Source organism: Acipenser ruthenus, chromosome 26, assembly GCF_902713425.1.
Source record: "Acipenser ruthenus chromosome 26, fAciRut3.2 maternal haplotype, whole genome shotgun sequence".
Classification (NCBI taxonomy): Eukaryota; Metazoa; Chordata; class Actinopteri; order Acipenseriformes; family Acipenseridae; genus Acipenser; species Acipenser ruthenus.
In genome coordinates, this window is record NC_081214.1 from 8,834,145 (window position 1) to 8,852,953 (window position 18,809).

The window sequence follows — 18,809 nt, forward strand, 5'->3', positions numbered from 1 at the left end:
CTGCTGAACAGTTTCCAAATGTTGGCAAGTATGCTACATTATATATACATTATATAAATCCTGGATCATTAGTAAAACAACTATAGTGCTCTATGAACGTACCTCGTCTATAGTCTAGATGTTCTTGCTCTTTTGGTGATTTCACTGTTGGCCCCTCTTTGGTTGTCTGCAGTTTAGGTGTCCAGCTAGACCCTAGGCTATCATTTGAAAAAACATATTTCTACTGTGGTTAAGACAGGGTTTTATCACCTAAGAAAATGTCCAGAGTTTGTCGTTTTCTGTCTCCCAGGGATGCAGAGATCCTTGTGCATGCCTTTGTAACCTCTCGATTGGATTACTGCTCTTATTGCTGGTCTTCCTACTCGTTCTCTAAATCGTCTTCAGATGGTGCAAAATGCAGCGGCAAGGGTCATGACCGGCACTAGGCGGACAGAACATATCACCCCGGTCCTTATGCGTCTGGATTGGCTTCCTGTTCATTCTCATGTTGCCTTCAAGATTCTGTTGCTGACATACAAGGCTCTGCATGGTCACGGTCCTAGTTACATTATGGACCTTCCCAGCCCTTTAGCTGTGCTGCCCCTTCTCTCTGGAGCTCTCCGCTCAGCTGCCTTCAGGACTACATCGGTGTTGAATTTGAAATCCACTCTTAAGACCCTTCTTGGCAGCTTTTTTTACAGTGATCCCAAGGACTTGTTTTGAATGTATTGTTGAATTGACTGTTTATTGTTTGTTTTGTTTTATTATTATGTTCCTGATTTAGTTTTTTCATATTGTGCAGCACCCTGAGACACCTTGGTGTGAAGGGTGCTATATCAAATTAAAGTTATTATTATTATTATTATTATTATTATTATTATTATTATTATTATTATTACATCTTATCATCTCTATAACATGTTGTAATATCTGAACCCACACATTCACTGTATTTCATAAAGAGAAATGGTTCATTTAAAATCTGCAGACAATTAAATCTAGAGATAATCCATGCGCAGCCATACTCAGAAGTGGTACTCGAGAGTCCTTTTGTTTAAATCCATTACTTTGCAATTATTAAAGAGCATGTTCAGGCTGTTTTATTTAGTACAGCAGCATCACATTCAAAGAGTTTCAAAGTGGCATGTTCTATAACTGAAAAGCTGCATTATTTAATTCACACATTGAAAATATAGCAGTTTGCCAGCCCACAGAGATCCCTAAAAGGGTATTTTGAGTTCACTCCAAATGGTTTATTATAAACACTCAATTAAAAATACAGCTGGTAGTTCTTTAGCAAAGACATTAAATAGCGCAATATCTGATTGGAAATGGTAGCTGTATTAATTGGGTGAATATAAAAGAACCACAGTAAGCTATATGAGTGATTTGTATCTTCCATTAACTATACAATCTCGAATGTGTCATTGTATGTAATGTTAGAAGTATCCAGATGAAAATATCTCAATCTCCTTTTCCACTTTTTTGCTTCAATATTGTATTTTTTGTTAGTTAGTCTCCAGCATTGTTCCACTGTGTTTGTATACATGTTGTGGTATGCAGGTTGCAATATGCGATGGTCCTAATGGGCTACTTGTATAATGTATAATAAGATCAAATTATCATTTAATCACAGGGGAGAGTTTGTATTCAAATACTATATATCGTATCAAGGGTTCGATTTGATCAAGCTGTACCCTGCCTTGATGGATTTTATAAGATAATCTTATGGCACTGGGGAATCCCTCTGAAATAAATCAAGCAGCTCTCTGTGGTTTTCCAGAAATGACACTTAATGTGTAATGTAAATATTTCAATAGAAAATAGAGGTCCCCAAATCTGTTTAAAATACACATCTATAGGTTGCCAGTACTGTATATTAAATAGAAAATAATAAATACTGTTTTGCAAAAAAAAAAAAAAAAAAAAAGAAATAGTTGACATCTTCTACTGGTTTTGATATACACACAAACATGTTTTTTTTATTTTTCCATAATAATGAACAAAAAATATCAGTTCTGCACCAATGAATAACCCAGTACAGCAAAAAACAATGGGGATAACTCACGCAACTCTCATTGGCTGAGAGGGTGATGTTCAGCTGGATATAATCCCACAATCCCTCTTGTTATCCTTCAATCTGTGATAATGTAATAACTCTTTGTCCTGCATATTTTCATTAAGGTTTACCCAGGGTTTAACATTTCTGGCATTTTGAGTACAGCAAAAAAGAAAATTGTTATCATAAAGGAATTATCTACATCAATTGTAATCCTCTTACATTATTTACAATATGCTCTAACCTACTATTGGCATCCATTATCAAATTATTATTTCTACATGGCTTGTGTGGCTGGGCAGGGCCCTGCTTGTACATAGTGTTTGGTTTGTGTATTGGCGGTGGTGGTTGGCAAGGACGGGGTTAACTCTCCCTGCCAAATACATGTGAGAATGTGGCTGTTCCCAAATTAGATAATTAGGTGCTAATTGAGAAAGAGACACACACAAACACAAATGCTGCTATATTTAAACTAAAACTCACCATGATAATAGAAGACTTGGGTGAGGGATTTTCTTTTGTGGATGTTTTTGTGTTTGCGACTTATTTTTGTTTACCTTTTTATTTTGCTCTGTGAGCAGTGTTTTGATTTAATTTTGTTTAATAAATGCATGCCTCAGTGCTTAAAGCCTCAGTTACTGTCTCCGAGTCTCAATAACCCTTTGTCATCCTGTCACAGCTTGCAAACAGAGATTTAACCTAGTGTAGTACCAGATATCATGTTTACATTTTTTAAGTTTAATTATAAAATGTTTATTTCAGAACTCAACATTTGAGATGTATCTACATGTGGCCCTGGAGAGAGCCCAAAGAAATGCAACAAGACTAATCCCAGGGCTTAAAGGAATGAGCTACTGTGAAGAGAGGCTGAAATAACTGACACTATTTAGCTTAGAACAAAGAAGAATTAGGGGGGACATGAGTAAACTCTTTAAAATCTTAAAAGAGGTTGGGTGAATACTTTAGGGAAAGTACAAAAACCAGGACTAGAGGACACAGCTGGAATGAAGTGGAGATGGGAAGATGGAAGGGGACACTTCTTCACACAGAGAGTGGCGAAGGTATAGAATGGGTTCCTGTCACAAGGATGGCTGTAGGGGTGACGTCAGACCAGGACCTGAATGGATTCCACAACAGACTGGGGTAATGGAATGCGCTGCGGCACAGTTATTAACAAAATAAAAAGGTTGAACAAAACAAACGACGCAGTGGCCAAATCAAACAGACAGACAAACAAATGGTGGATGAACCCCAAAACAAGTAATGTGCAAGTCCGCCTGCACAAGTAGCATTTGTTATTATTATTTTTATTTTTCTCCTCTATCTCTACACCCGTTCTCCAATCATGAACATACGAAACGTGCATCTATATATAGTTGTGCCGGGATTCAATTACTAATTAATCATTCACTTGAATCCCAGCATGTGCACTAATTAGTGCACTCCCCGTGCTCACATACTATTACATACTTTATCTGTACGTGAAGTGATTGTGCAATCCCCGTGCCTAAAAACATATTACAACACTCATGCTACATAGCCCAATTTATATCCCATGCACCAATATATATATACACCAACATTATACAGTAAACTAATGTGATCCATATGTGTCTCCATCCATTTGTGCTTCCTTCCATATGATGATGTAGATATCCTTCTGTCTGGTGTTAATGGCTGAAGTGTAATGCTGGCTCCAGGGATCAGCTTATTTTGCCTCCCTGGTGCATCAGCACACACAACAGCTGCGATGCTGGCTCCGGGGATCAACCACAGTGCAGCCTCCCCAGCGCATCAGCATGACAACTGTCTGCATTGAGCTAAGTAGGGTACATCTCTGGGGTCTTCAAGTGGGCACCTTCCATCCTCAGTGTTTCGTTGACTAGCCCACGACACCTCAAGAGGGCTCGACGGTGATTCTGGCGTCCCAGCATCACCCCCCTCCATCCCCCACTCAACTCAGCCCAGCTTACTTACCTGTACATCAGCGTTTCTTTCTTTCTATTGTGCTTGAGATCCCCAGCCAGAATCTTTCCGTCTCAACCACAGCCAGTTGCTGCTCCTCTCTGCTGCTTCAGATAAGTTCTTCACTGTGCGACGCAACTCTTGGCCACTGAATCCGACATCTCTGAGAAACCGGGTTGTAGAGTGTGCCACAAATCCTCGACAACCCACCTCCACTGGGTAAACCCGGACTCTCCATCCTCACTGTTCCGCTTCAGTGGCTAGTTGAGCATACCGCAGTTTCTTCCTCTCATACGCCTCATCTACAGCATCCTCCCATGGCACTGTTAACTCTACCAGGTGAACAAGGCGTGCTGATCCAGACCACAAGACAATATCTGGTCGAAGGTTAGTGATGGCAATCTCAGGTGGAAAAATAAGCCGTTGACCAACATCTGCCAGCATTTTCCAGTCTCTAGCAGCTTCCAGTTGTCCTGGGCGAGGATTGGTTTTAACACCTTTTCTTGGTGGTTGCTCTCCTGGGCGGAGGAATGTTGTCTTTTGTGTGTAATGTTTTGATGGAACAGGTGGCAACTTATTGGTCATGTTATGCTTGTCTTCCAATGCTAAGGCCAAACATCGCAGCACCTGGTCATGGCGCCAAGTAAACTGTCCTTGGCTAAGAGCCACCTTACATCCTGTCAAAATGTGCCTTAATGTTGCAGGTGATGAACACAAAGGACATGAGGGATCCTCTCCTACCCAGAGGTTTAGGTTATGTGGTGATGGGAGAACATCATATGTTGACCTGATGAGGAAACTGATCCTGCTCTGTTCCATTGACCATAGGTCTTGCCAGCCAATCTTGGGTTGTTCCACACTCTCCCATCTCATCCATTCTCCCTGCTTGGCCTGGGAAATGGCCTTTATACACCTCATCCTCTCCTCCTGCTTTTGCACCTCGTTGACTACCAGCTTCGTCCTTTGAGCTGGGGCTGCCTTGTGCCATGTAGGAGGAGCTGAACTGAGACCAAGACCCCCTCTTCCATGCTGAACTTGCCCTATGATATCACCAATTCGAAGGGCAGCCATTGCATCTTCCACAGCTTTCTTTGCCGCCCACTTCCAATTTTCAACAAAGGTGCTGCCTCCCTTACGCATTTGTCACGTGAGTCTACTAATGTCATTTCCAGTCTGACCTTGGCGCACTTAAACTCCTCGGTTAGAGCGGAGACTGGTAGCTGCAGTATTCCTTTACCATAAAGTCCCACTCTGCTGAGGCAGCGTGGAACTCCCAACCATTTCCTGATGTATGAACTGATTAAAAGCTTCCAGCTTCTCTACTGTTGTCAAAGAAACCTCGTACACAGTCAGTGGCCACAGCAACCTTGGCAGTAGACCAAACTGAAAGCACCAGAGTTTTATTTTGCCTGGTACAACGCTGCTGTCTATGCTCTTCAACCCTTCCACTGCTTGTTGTCTAACTTCTCCCACATGAACTGTGTCCTTTAGATCCCCGTCGTACCATCTCCTAAGACTCTTCACTGGCTTCTCAGACACTGTTGGTATTGCCTCACCATTAATGAATAATGTTTTATCTACTACTTTGCCTTTAATTATAGAGATGCTCCTTGATTTAGTGGTGCACAGTCCTCCATTTGGTATTCTGGTGAATTGATAGGTGGGATGTCTGAAGGAATTGACATAGGCTCCTGCATTTTTTAATCTGTATGTGTTTCCTCCAAATATCTCTCCAGCTCAAACTTAGATGCTTTTAGTGTGCCATTCTTCTCACTGGTGAATAACTTCTTTACAAATTTGAATGGGTCTTTATAAATGTTAGCTCTCACATGCTCCTTTTTGTAGCGTTTCCGTAGGCGCTCAGCTCTGCGCAATGTTGCAAGCTTATCTTTTATGACCCTTTGTAAGAGATTGAGTCCATCCTTTTGACTTTGTTCTACTCTTCTCCATTGCTTCCTCAGCTGTCTCCTTTCTCTAACTAAGCGTTCAATCTCCTGCTGCCGTCTAGACTTTCCAGGAATAGTTTGTACTTTTTCCTTCCTTTTTTCAACTCCAAACCTCTCACTTCCATATGCGTAGATGATGTCCCCAAATTTATCCAGCTTCTTTTCAACTGTTCCACTTAATCTTTCCAATGCAAAGCAGAGATCTGTGTTTACTGTGTCCCATGCAGTTTTCTCACAAGCTCTTGAAGGGGAGATAAAGCTTTGTGAGAAAAGGATTTTAGGTAATCAAATCACAGATACGTTTATGGGCACTTAATGCGCTGGTTTGGCAATCTGTGTCTTCATCAGTTTCCCACAATTTTAATGACTATTTGATTTCTATTGCACTTCAATCGACCATGTCCTGAAGGTCGACAAACCTGTCAGTAACATGCCACTCTGAAAATACAGTGTACTTGTACAATGCTGTGGCAAAGTGGTTGCTGATTATGTACAGGTACAGAGGTGATGCAGTGCAGGAATAAACAGACAGAGATTTGTAATCTGGTATGGAAAAATATCTGTTTTATTTCAGTTATAATCCAGGTCTGGTGACCAAATAATAAACTCCGGTTATACACAGCGATGCGTAAAACACGGAGAACAGTAACAGGGATTGCAGCCCTAAACAATAAACACAGTATCTCTCCCACAATATACAACCACGGTCACCAGTCCTGGGTGCGTGCTGTAGTGCTCCTGGTGGGTGATACAGTTTAAAGAGTGACAAATAGTGCAGTGCTGTTCCGGGTTCAGTGCTGGCTCTTAGCAACATCTCCGGAACGTGTTAGCTGTCTATAAACACACAAGTAACAATTATAGACAAGACAAACAAAACAAACACTCACGATACGCTCAATACACAGTACACGGGTCCTTCCGGGTCTATTTCGAAACCAAAAGCGAAGGAAAAGATTTACAATTCTCCAGCCCCTTTTATGAGATTATGCATGACCCCTTGGTAAACGATTGCAGCTGATTATATTGCCTGCAGCTGCTACCTCGTTTACCTTCCAGGTCAATACATTCCTGCACTGGAGTCTCATCTTTTTCCAGGCTGACTGACTTCCCAACCCACGGAATGAACTGTCAGGACAACCTGTCCAAAGCCTTTCCCTTTCGCTACTTTGTACCCTCACAGGTCGAGAGGGAGATTTACAACCAGAACTCATTATATTTCCATCACAAATGATCAAATGATCATTCAATGATGGACTATTTTGATTAAAAGGCAAAAATGAAACGAGATAGCGAAGAGTAAGTGTACCAACTACAAAACACATGTCTTCTTCATTCAGGAACCATGTGGTAAACTACAATGAGCAATGCTGGTGTCCTGCATCACAAAACAAATGCATATCTGTATTACAACACAATATATCACGAGACACAATGACTCGTTATACCACTATAATAAAGGGCAGCGGTATTTAGGTCCACCACTATTTAGATCAATAAAATATACCCAATTATCTTTACTAAATGTATTCATTTTTACAGTACTCCCCTTTAGTGTCATACTTGGGAACCATACTGTAGGTAAGAGACAATTTGTGTACTGCTAATTTAATGGCATTAGGGCCCTTACCATCTTACAATCTGCAGTACAAAGAACTGTCTTATAATGTGGGTGGTAATGGTAAACTAGATAATGTCCTAGTTAATCAACTAGTAATGGTGATGGTACAGTCAGACAGTTAAATGATTGATTGAATATTTAAAATAACATGGCTCCAATATCAATGAACATCTCTATATGTGATTACATAATCTATGGACTTCTTGTACAAATGATGAGAAATAAAATAAACAGATGTACACCATTAAACATAACCTTGCCCACCTTTGCATGGTACTTTATAGTGTAGTATACATTGTTCATTTCAGTAAGAAGACCGTAGGTCTCATAATTACAATGTGTTTTACATGTAAATATAGCATACTTTATACTGAAAATAAATTGAATAAATAAATCCTACTGCAATGCAATAATTAGTGCTGTATTTCAAGTTAGGGTTAAATCCAGTTTACAAAGAAGAACAAACAAATCTCAGCACTGTGTTTTAATAATTACTTCACCATTGGTGAACTCCTGATAAAGTCCAACTTATTGTCACTTTTTTTTCACTTAGTCCCTTTGACGTGATCTATAATGAGTTACTGTATCAAATAATGCATTCTTCAGTTCAAATATGTGGTTCAATTTCTATGAAAATAAAGTGGTTGGGCTTTCTGTCTGCTTTCAGGAAGACTTAAACTCAGAAGTGATTGTGCTGCTCCATGCCTGATACGCTCAGCATGCTGCTAGAATAAAAAAGGATCTGAAAGTTGAACTGGAGATGTTACTTAGATTTGTGCACAAGGCCTTTGCCAGCAGTTTCTTTGTTCACAGCGCTGTGTAAAGTCTTCAATCTGACAAGAACGCTGAGACAGAAAAGCTTTGAGGGGCAGCAAGCGCGTGTACAGCCTTGTGAACAGTCTTTAATCTGTGACCCTGAAGAAAAGCTGATTTCATCTCCTCAAGCTCTAGGAGCAGTGAGATGGGAATAAGGGGGAGAGAGTAACTTCAAAAAGGAAAACCATGCAGATATCCCCAAAAAATACATGTGATGGATTTCCAGTAGATGTTGACACCACATACTTTACTGCCTTGTCTCTACCTGGTTGAGGCTTTTATTTACACCAGAATTTCAAAATGAAAACAGTTGTATTGAAAAAGACACTGTATATGCCATACTTGAGGCACCTCTCAGGAATTCAACTGCAAAGTCAATTCAAAACCTTAATGTCACAATCACCACTTACCTCAGCTACTTAACGGTATTCTCCTCATCAGCCTTCTTTTTAATGAAAATCGCAATGGACTAAATAAAGGTTGGTCATGAATAGAAAACATATATATTTAGTATATAAAGCTGTATATGATATTCAAATGTGGGCATTTGTGTATGAGTTATATACTTGTAGTGTATCACTCCTACACATGCAAATATTCCTTCATAGACAGACATTCCCTGTCCTCTAACCCTTTTATATTACATGGTTGTTCTGATACAGTATGGTACCATGGTATATGATTGTGGCAAAGTGGTTTGCAGTGCACATGTGTGGTTGGTGCAGTGTCAGGAATAACACACACAAGACAGTGAAAGTCCAATAAAACAGCTCTTATTTGGCTGGGTTGCGTGTCAACAACACTGAAATAATAAGGAAGGGCACTACACAGCAATGTGTATCACTCCGTGCAAAACAAGGGTTTCAGTCCCGAAACAATAAGACACTAATAACTAACACACGACACAGACACGGTCACTTCTCCCGATAGTGAGTGCTCTTGTGCAGTTGTGGTGAAAGACAAGCAGTTTGTGAAACAGTGCTGTAGTGTAGACCGGGTTTAGTGCCGGCTTGTAGCGACAGCTCCCAGCTAGTGCTTAGCTGTTTAACAAAGATAAATGACAAACAGTTAGCACATCATACAAACAAAACACGAAACACTCACGATAATTAATTACGTCAGTTTCCTAAACAGGTCCTTTCAGTAACCACATCAAAGGAACAGATTACGGTGCCCCCTCCGACAGCTAGTTTAATCCTGTCTCCTCCAATCCATGACTGACACATTGCTTACTGTACTAGGGCGATGACTTCTGGTATCATGACTCTGCCCCCTTCCTGGATGGCCGGCTTCCAACTGACCCTGGAATGAACTGCCCAACCATCCAGTACGAGGCACACCGTTCCTGTTACACAGCGCCCTCACAGGCTGGGAGGGAGATTGTTGACTAGGATTCATTCGTTCTCTGTCACAATGATTTATTACCACTTTGATTGTACCTGCTGCCCTAACTACCAATGCTACTGGAGTGACACTACTTTGCCACTGAAGATCATTCCAACAGCCACATAGTGCTCTTTGAGAATTCAACCACAGCACCTACACTGTATAATTAACTCTGCAGCTGGTAACAGGGTTTGTGGATTGCTTGAGGACTCAGTAATTAAATGGGAACAGTAGAAATAGTGTTGCTAATTACTCTGAAATTAGAGAATGCTTTGAAGAGCCACTCTGTATTAATACTGGTGATCTGAACTCTGGCAGCATGACAGGCTGAATAAAAGCTTCTTTAACTAACAGGAGTTTACATTGCTGTCTTGAAACACTAATGTCACAATGTGCTTGGAGAACACGATTCTACACGGGGTCTTGAAGTGATTCACCAGGTTTAAGTGCACTTTTGTGTTCCTTTATTATTCAAAATACAGTGATGTTAATATGGGATTCGACATGCACATTCATGCGGTGCTGTTGAGTATAGATTCTGAAAATGAGAATGTCTGAATAAGGAAACCTGTTAAGTAGGCTTGTGGTTGATTATATTCTGGAAAACTGATCACAGAACCTTATAAAAGTACATAGAGCTCACAAATCTATATATAAAAAATGTATTTCCTTGAAACACATGAGCTAACAAAATAATTATTACCTACTGTGGGGTACCTGAGTGGCTTACCTGGTAAAGGCACAGAAGCTCACATCCGATCCTGAGCTCCAGGATACAGAGACGCAATTGGCTTGTGGATCGGAGGACTCCCACTGACCTTTAGTTCTCATAAACCGTTGTGGGGATTACTGCAGTGAGCATAATTATAAAAATAGGGGAGAAAAACTGGGGTAAAATAATTAGGCACTCTAAATTAAAAAAAAAAACTTACCTACTGCAATATGAATTACTTTTGTAGGTCCTTTTGTATAAAATATTTACACGTTAAAGTAAACGTGTACAGTTTTACTAACTTCGGGGAGCTTTAAAAGAACTCAAACTCCCAGAAGTGTCACACTTTAGCTCTGTAACCAATCACTGTGTGTTCTATGACTTCATGTTCTTTTAAACCTTAAGTGGAATGCACCAGAAATGCAGCAATGAATTCTCTTCAAGGAGCAATCAGTAAATTAATAGATGAAAGAATGTGTTTTATACAGGAAAATGTGAGGCAGTAATTGTAAGGTTTACTGGAAGGTATCTCACATCCTTAAACCTGTCAGAACAAAGAGGCAGGGATACAGGTAGGGAATTGAAAACCCTGTACATGCTGCTTCATTTAGTATAGGGGACCAGCTCAGAGCAGCAGAGCTAGAATAAAACCACCAGGCTGCTGCTCACACCAGTATCCTTTTTACACGCTGGGAATCTCAAGTAATCAGTTGACAGCAATCCGATTTCACTGCTTTCAATTAAGAATTAGCACCTGGGTTGTAACAGTGAGCTAAGGGCTTTGCATCTTCCGTAGAGCCACTCAGAGCTTTAAGACCAGTCTTGATTGATTGAGCTAGGAAGACTGGAGGAATTTATTTGAAATGAAAAATAATTAGGGGGACTTGAAGTTCTTAAAATCTTAAAATAATATTTACACAGCTGGAAATTAAGTGGAGACTAAGGACAGAGGGTAAGAACCAATTGTTCACACAGAGTGTGGTGAAGGTATGGAATGGGTTACCTTGTCATGTTGCTGATGCTGAATCATTGGGATCCTTTAAGTTTTGTTAGCAATCAATTTCAAGAAACTGGACCAGCATTAATACTGAATGTGACTTTACATGGCTATCAACAAGCAAATCTGGACTGTAAAGAAGCGTCTCTAATCTATACAGAGGTGGTTATAAAGCGTGGTTTTAATATATTTTGAGATGCATACACTGTATTATGCATATACAATATATTTGAACATATTAAACAAAATATGTGGTGACTTATAATATATTGTTGTGGCAGTGCTGAGACCCTGCACAGGAGAAAGTGTGTTTTTGTTTTGTTATTTCCATTCAGGGGTTGTGTGTTTGTTTTCATTCATTATTAAAGAGCCAGATGCTCCGTCTGGGACATCCTACCTGGGATGAAAAGCAGCCGGGGATTGGTCAGCTGCAGATCCATAACCAGCAGGTGGGCGTGTCCCGTCAGAGCATCTCGGATTGGTCAGCTGCAGATCCATAACCAGCAGGTGGGCGTGTCCCGTCAGAGCATCTCGGATTGGTCAGCTGCAGATCCATAACCAGCAGGTGGGCGTGTCCCGTCAGAGCATCTCGGATTGGTCAGCTGCAGATCCACAACCAGCAGGTGGGCGTGTCCGTTCAGAGCATCTCGGATTGGTCAGCTGCAGATCCATAACCAGCAGGTGGGCGTGTCCCGTCAGAGCGTCTCGGATTGGTCAGCTGCAGATCCACAACCAGCAGGTGGGCGTGTCCGTTCAGAGCATCTTGGATTGGTCAGCTGCAGATCCATAACCAGCAGGTGGGCGTGTCCCGTCAGAGCGTCTCGGATTGGTCAGCTGCAGATCCATAACCAGCAGGTGGGCGTGTCCCGTCAGAGCGTCTCGGATTGGTCAGCTCAGATCCATAACCAGCAGGTGGGCGTGTCCCGTCAGAGCGTCTCGGATTGGTCAGCTGCAGATCCATAACCAGCAGGTGGGCGTGTCCCGTCAGAGCGTCTCGGATTGGTCAGCTGCAGATCCATAACCAGCAGGTGGGCGTGTCCCGTCAGAGCGTCTCGGATTGGTCAGCTGCAGATCCATAACCAGCAGGTGGGCGTGTCCCGTCGGAGCGTCTCGGATTGGTCAGCTGCAGATCCATAACCAGCAGGTGGGCGTGTCCCGTCGGAGCGTCTCGGATTGGTCAGCTGCAGATCCATAACCAGCAGGTGGGCGTGTCCCGTCGGAGCGTCTCGGATTGGTCAGCTGCAGATCCATAACCAGCAGGTGGGCGTGTCCCGTCGGAGCGTCTCGGATTGGTCAGCTGCAGATCCATAACCAGCAGGTGGGCGTGTCCCGTCGGAGCGTCTCGGATTGGTCAGCTGAAGATCCATAACCAGCATTATTATGATTTAGTTTGTGATGTGCCATTGGTCGTCTCTTTGTTTCACTGTAAATAAATCCTGAGCACAAGAGCCGCGTTTTCAACATCAGCTTCCCTGTCTCTCCTGTCTGTCAGCGGATTACCCACAACACACATCACTATTGTAATAATAGTTTTTTTTTAAACAATGCAATATGTTTTAAAGGAAGAGAGTTAATTACATTTTATTATGTTAAGCACATTAAAGAACCTGTTTAAATTGAAGCTTCACCTTTAAGTAACAATGAGCTTATGTTTCTGAAAGATGAGATTTTATTATTTTAGTTGATGGTACTATACTGTATATAGCAGGCTATTCCATACATGTGACTCTGCTTCCTGTCATTTCTCCTATTCTCTGAGGTGTATCACACTCACTCTGACAGTCTGCACTTTGCTTTACAGGGCCCAGGTTTCTATCAGTGAACTGAAGCTAGCTGAATAAAAAACACTTACTGAATCACTCAAACTTGTCTCACACCTACACACTTACCTTTTAAAACACCATGCAACAAACTGGTTGCCAAGGAGACCAAGCTGCTAAGAGAGATGCTAAGAGAGATGTCTGCTTATTCAATGTGGGTACTGTAGGTTTAATGTTAATGTTAACTGTAGCGCCTGTGGGGGAAACCCTTTCTGCTTTAATACATCCCATGCACCCATGAAATTGACACTTTGAAAACTTTTCCTTATCATTGCCTTTTCAGACCCAGCTGTAGGTAAGTTTTCCGCCCGAGCTCACGAGGCACCTGGCCAGTAGGGTCTGCTGTTGTGCGATGATGAGGAACAGTCCCTGATGGTTTTGCTTTCCTAATCCACATGGAGTGCCAGAGCTAACTTTCGCTCTAGTATCCCCAGCGATAACCTGCAACTTGGCAAAGCCAGAAACCCGCACTCCCCTGACTATCACACGGCCATGCATTTACTCATTTACTCAGTGAGCCACTCTGGGATTCAACCAGTGCAATTCTAGCCATTTAAAAAAAACACTATTATAATTATTGCAATTAATTATAGCCACGCCAAGTACAACACAAGCAATTAGGCACCGCTAAGCTGCAGCAACGTTTCATATATAGCTTGTCATTGTTTGCATATTTGAAGCATACAATACAAACAGACCAGTGATAGAACTGAGGGCTTTTAACAAGCAAGAAAATAGATTTTGTTTTGTCTAATACTCTTTTAATGCATGCAGTATAATGCTATTCAGTTTTACATGACAAATATCAAAGCTTACATAATGCTAATCCTACGACTACAGAACACAAAACAAAAAACAAAAAATGTTTATTATTATATAATTTATAGCAACCTATTGCTTCTCCCTCATCACTGACATTAATACACTCAACAGGCTCATTTAGTTCAATACCTCTCCAGCTGTAGTCTATAAAAACCCTTTGGCGCTACCTGCTATTAGCACACCTCCAGCTTCGTCATGTCTTTTCTCAAGAACAATCTTCCAGAGTTCATTGGGGAAAATGCAGGAGAAAAACACATTGTTATTTAACGCCACTGTAGCTGTACTGTTCTCTAGTGATGTTTCTGATTCGATTAGTTTATGCCATTGTACTAGCTATTCCAGAAACAAAGACTCTTCAAGGTTGGTAGTGAGAATATATTTTTACTTGGCTCTGTAGTTGACCCCACATTTTCAGTAAGATTGACAATGCTCTTTTATGATAACTGTGAAGTGTGTGATGTCTATGAAAGTTTGTTTGAGAGGAAAAAAGCAATAACTTCATCACCCATTAATCTGGTTTAGTATCCCAGGTGTTTAGGGGTCCCCAAAAGGCTCATCTGGTAAAGGCACGACTGTGTAGTGTGCAGGGTGAGTCATTCCTTCAGGAGAGTGGAGGTTCTAGGCTGTGCCAGGTCGCTGATCTTCTCCACAGATGTCACAATGGCTCTGGCACTTCCGCAGGTTTGGGAGGTAAAATCATCAGGGACTGTTTCTTCAAAGTAGATCCTACTCACACTGGACACCTGCAGGACTAGGCTTTGTTCTCCAGGGGCCGATAGCTCAATAACATCAGCTGTGTTCCCGGGTATAAAGAGTCGATTGGCTTGGATCTGAAGATGCTCACTGAACTTCTGTTCTCCTGAGCTGATGCAGGGAATTGCTACATTGAAGGAACAGAGTTGGACATTCTAAATTTGGAAGAAACACAGGGGTAAAATAATTGGGCACTCTAAATGAACAGTTCTGTAACAGCTTAGGGCCTGGCTTAGTATACTATATTAATTGCATAATTAACTCATCTCAGCTGAAAGAACATGTGATATTGATACCCAAGTGCTTTACCGAGTTATCTCCGGCCTTACTTTTCTTCAGAAGCCAATGCCACATTATAAGAGAAATTGATGATCCTTCAAAAGAAATTGCTTTCTAGTCAGTAAATGATTCTCAGAAAAACACTGGAAAACAGCCAGGATTTGAGATCAAACACAAATTCTTTCTGACTCAAAATGCAGATGGCGTGATATAATTAACTGAGACACTGAAGAATAAAACTGAGTTGGCAGAAAATGTATATTTCATAGTTTGTGTCATCTGCAGATATACATTACAGCATTTCTTTTTTTTTTAAGAGACAGATTTATTACCTGTGAAGAGATTTGTGCAGCGATATTGAATGGCAGGCAATACCACCTCACTCTGTCCTTCCCACTTTAAAGCTGGTCAGAGGCTAAGCCATGTGGGAAGGCAACTAAAAAGGCAAACAACATACTTGGTTGTGAATATGCTTGCTCCTTTTCAATGTTTATTTTTCAGGGTCTGTGAACAGGATGGCTTTGCAGGGGTGACGTCAGACCAGAAACACAGATTCAACACAAGGAATGGCGGGGCAAAACTGAAGCGCAATGGCGCTCAGCGCGTTTATTAAAAAATAAAACAAAAGATTTAAACAAAATAAAACACCAAACAAAAAGGGCACAAGGGCCAAACAAACAAACAGTAACAAGTGTATGCTGATTGTTCTCCATGCAGCTAATCTGCAGGTCTTTTATATTCTGGCAGAGGGGTTAACTAGCTAGTTATTATCTTATTACCCCTCGGCCAGACTCTGCACGAGTTTAATAAGGATGCGTGACTGTCAGGTAGTTAAATAATCAGTAGCTGATCAGTCACGCATCCTCACAAGGTTTTTAAAATATATATACAAAACAATAACAAATAATATTGGCTTTCGCCATCATATATATATATATATATATATATATATATATATATATATATATATATATATATATATAAAAATCATAATATAAATAAATAATAAACAAAGGGGCGGGACACTCCGCCACAGGGTCTTATAATATACTTTACTAAATCACTTACCTTTTAGAGTAACACATTACTTTTGAGTTAGTTCTTTATTAAAACACCATAAGACCTGTTAATTGTGCAACGGGTTGCAGGGGCTTTGCTACTTAATGCGATCATTTTCAATTTATTCTTTGCTTTTGACCAGAAGCTGACCAAATGTGGAGATATACAAGCTACGGAAATTCAAATGGGTGTCAATCATACCTGATGCTTTCCTTCGCCCCACTCAATCACAGCTTGTCGTCAGCTCAGCAGGTCAGAAACGACTCACAAACTGAAAGTGGCAAAAGTTGGTTTCATGGTTTTCCAATTAACCCTTTAAGGACGGGATTGTGTAAACACGATAAAAAAGCACTTCGTTTTGATGACTTATAGGGCCACCATACTTTGCAGTGCAGGCTTGAAACACATATCAATGGATAGGGGAGGGACCTTCACTTCCTGACATCACTGAGACGGGCATTTAGTGTCTAAAGGGCGGAGACAGTTTACAGCAGCCCGGCAGAGACAAAAGCAGAAACAAAACATCACAGGAACTTGTTTAGAGCTAATAATAAAGGGGAAACACTGTAAATCTGATGTATTTGACTTCTAATTATATGAGAAGAGAGTCAACTACAACCGAAAAACGTCTGGTCCCTGGGGGAGCATCCCACTGAAAAATGCTTGGTCATGAAAGGGTTGAGTCAAAATATAAATGACAGATCTTGAGGTATATATACACACACACATACATGCATACATATTGTAATGTTATCATAAGCAATCTATATACTAAATGAGACAGTAATATACTAAATCGTAAAGACAAAAAAACCCTGCCCTTGTTCTTTACCTTCATCATTAAGGACAATTAAAAGATGTGAAGGTATCGATTGCAATTGCTTTGCACCCTTCACTTAAAAGTGGGCTTTAATGGAGATGCAGGAAACTAAATCGAGAATCGGTTTTCATTATAAAACTGAAGCTGTATTCAGTTTGGCCAAAGTTACAAGCTGGATAGTTTGCAAAGGAACACATTTCTGGTATTGATAATGTGTGATTAAACGTTCAGTTGGTTTTGTAAAGCTGCAGTGGTCATGTGATTGGATTGGAAAAACATTCATCAAGTCACATTAACTCTTAATATTACTCAAAAAGACTTGAGACTAAAATATGACATTACAATCGTGGCTATAGCACCAACAAACGTGAAAAAGGTTATTTAATGTTAGATCTCACAACATTCCAGATATATGCGTTTTGCAGCTGTTGAATTAGTGTTGATTGTGTCACCCTATTGACAGTGGTATGGCCGGTTATTTTTTGGTCTGTATATCACAAAGAAATATCATAATGCAGAGGGGAAGTGTAAAATATTACATTTAGGACAATCAGAAAATGTATTCTCAAAAAAAAATTCAATAAACCTTTGAAATTCTAATTTGTTCTGACCTTTTGTTTCATAACCAGAAACATTTTATATATATTTTTTACTCTCCACTCATGCCTCGCCCAGGATATTATCTGTCTGTCTTTCACTTTCTGTCGCTCTTCATTTTTTAAATCAGTTGGGAGACAACATACAAGATTGGGAAATCAAGGATGAAGGGCATTCGGAGTGAAAATACAGTACAGCTGAAGTAGTGTTCAACTGAAGTGTTATATCCTTAATTCAACAATCTGTTACACAGTGGCAAACAATCATGTGCAATTCCATGCTAAAAGGTTGTGCCTTGGTGTTTACTACACTCTTTCATAGTTTGTACTTCGAAAGTAATCTGACACTTGGGGAAAATGTGCTGTAGGGAAATAAAAAAGCAGGAAGCAAGAATACAAAAGCTTCACTCACTTGTATATTGTAGGTGGATGCTGACAGCTAGTTCAAGCGGGGTCGTGCCACACGATGCCTCGAGGCGTCTGTATATTCGACGTATACGAACACCCTGTCGGGCCTTATTGTATTGATATGTATATATACAAATTACCTACAATTTGTAGTTTTAGAATAAATACAATTAGATAATGTACAATACAGAACAATAGCGGAAAATAAACTGATAAATAGACTCAATATCATGATGCCTGAAGGTTTAAATAGAAAGGAATAGTAGATCTTTACATAATTAACTATGTAGTAAATTACATCACAAGCCTTATATGTAGGGCCCCGGAAAATTCACGATATTACAAATTTCACAGAAATCGTGTATTTGACTGCCTACCGTGAAAAATATGCATTTTATTTTCCATTACTCTTCACCTCCCCTGTTCATTTCATGGTTACTATGGAAACGGGGTCAAACAAATACCAGCTTCATGATTGGTGAATTCCTCTTACTGTACAATGACATAACATGCGAGTCAGAGGCGGGAAGTTTAAAATGGTTGTTTAGATAGTGTGGATTTATTAGTGCAACAAACAGTTTTTTATCCTTCTGCCCCCAGATTCACACAGGGTTACAATATAGGAGCCTGCCTCTTTAAGGGAAGTGCCACCTTGTTTAATAGGGAGCCCTATAAAAATGACTGGCTTACAAACACAGAGAGAGAGACACACAGACTGAGCGAGACAAGACAGCAGTAGCACGGGCAAAATAAAAGAAAAAGAACTGGAGAAAC